General features: G+C 41.7%; 1 non-coding gene across 1 annotated transcript; it reads left to right on the top strand.

The window, feature by feature from the left end:
• The first annotated feature begins 945 nt into the window (after positions 1–945).
• Trnas-cga lies at positions 946–1,020 on the top strand. Its single transcript has one exon. It is a non-coding gene; the product is annotated as a tRNA-Ser (tRNA).
• The last annotated feature ends 555 nt before the right edge of the window (positions 1,021–1,575 follow it).

The following is a 1,575-nucleotide window of genomic DNA, read 5'->3' as shown; positions in this document are numbered from 1 at the left end:
AGAGTAATACTTCCGGTGAGTATATGAAAACAATTGTAGTGTGTTATAACTTGGATCCTCCGTTATTGGACTTCATGAACAGCGTGCCATCACTTGTAGTCTACAAGTAGCCACACGGCTTGTGATACTGCGTCCATGTGCAAATCAAATACTGCACTAGGTGTCTCATTGAAGAAAGTTCTTAAAATTACTGTAAACTGATTTCGAGAATTTCTAATAGTGTACACTCAACACTTTCTAATTAATGTTGATTGCTTCCACATTCATTCTCTATCGAATCCCAACGACCAGTTCCAGTTCTCACAAAAAATATCTTTTACATATAGAATCTTCAGTCATCCCCACTCACCAGGGCAACAAAAGTATATAAGCCTCACTGCTCAGCTCAAACCTCATGTTGCAACAGTGCCTTTACTTTACGAAAACAGTACACGCGCGATGGTCCTTGATAAACCAACACAACCTCCTTCCTTTAAAAAAACTAGGTTGCGCCCGCATCTCGTGGTCGTGCGGTAGCGTTGTCGCTTCCCACGCCCGGGTTCCCGGGTTCGATTCCCGGCGGGGTCAGGGATTTTCTCTGCCTCGTGATGGCTGGGTGTTGCGTGCTGTCCTTAGGTTAGTTAGGTTTAAGTAGTTCTAAGTTCTAGGGGACTTATGACCATAGCAGTTGAGTCCCGTAGTGCTCAGAGCCATTTGAACCAAACTAGGTTGTCGCTGTTTCGAAATCAGACATACCCCTCTTTTCCGAGGTCTGCCAATATTTTTATCAGTTGGCTTCTAGTTCGGGATCTTTTGGGAAATTCTGTGACCTGGTATTCCCATTAGGTGTTGCCTCCAATCTTAGATAATTTTTATACATATTGAAACTATTTAACTGTATTCAAATATCTTTATCATCTGTCTGGTACTGGCAGAAGTAAAGCTGTGAGGACGGGTCGTGAGTCGTGCTTGGGTAGCTCAGTTGGTAGAGCACTTGCCCGCGAAAGGCAAAGGTCCCGAGTTCGAGTCTCGGTCCGGCAGACAGTTTTAATCTGCCAGGAAGTTTCATATCAGCGCACACTCCGCTGTAGAGTGAAAATCTCATTCTTGTGTGTGGGTATTTAACGATTAAGTGTAATGACTGGGTGTAAAAAAGAATTAGTGGTAAAAAGACTAATGTAAAAGACTGTCGTAAAAATGGTCAGCAAGTTGTCATATTTTTCATTGTTAATGGGCATTATGAGGGTAAACTAACACGTTCGATATTAGTGAGAGGCCGCATTTATAATCCATTGAACAAGCGAACAATTAACAATCATTTGCGAATAACTCCAGGGAGTCTGACCGATAACATTGAAAACCACCGATATCTCGACAAGTAAGTCATTTTAGGGCCTTACTCAGTGCGTTCCTCGAAAATGACAGGGGTTTACAACATGGTGGAAGAAGCTTAACTTCTCCTTGGGCAATATGTTGAACATTACAGTCTGCAAAATGAAAGGGATACAAATTCCTAATCAAAAAGGCTAGGAAGTTCTCATTATTATGTATGCAACTGATATGTTGATTCACATTTTTTAAACCACGAGTCTTTAA

The sequence above is a fragment of the Schistocerca americana genome, chromosome 6 (genome assembly GCF_021461395.2).
Source record: "Schistocerca americana isolate TAMUIC-IGC-003095 chromosome 6, iqSchAmer2.1, whole genome shotgun sequence".
Taxonomy (NCBI): Eukaryota; Metazoa; Arthropoda; class Insecta; order Orthoptera; family Acrididae; genus Schistocerca; species Schistocerca americana.
Note: the sequence above shows the minus strand (reverse complement) of the source record. Positions and strands in the feature narration are given on the sequence as shown.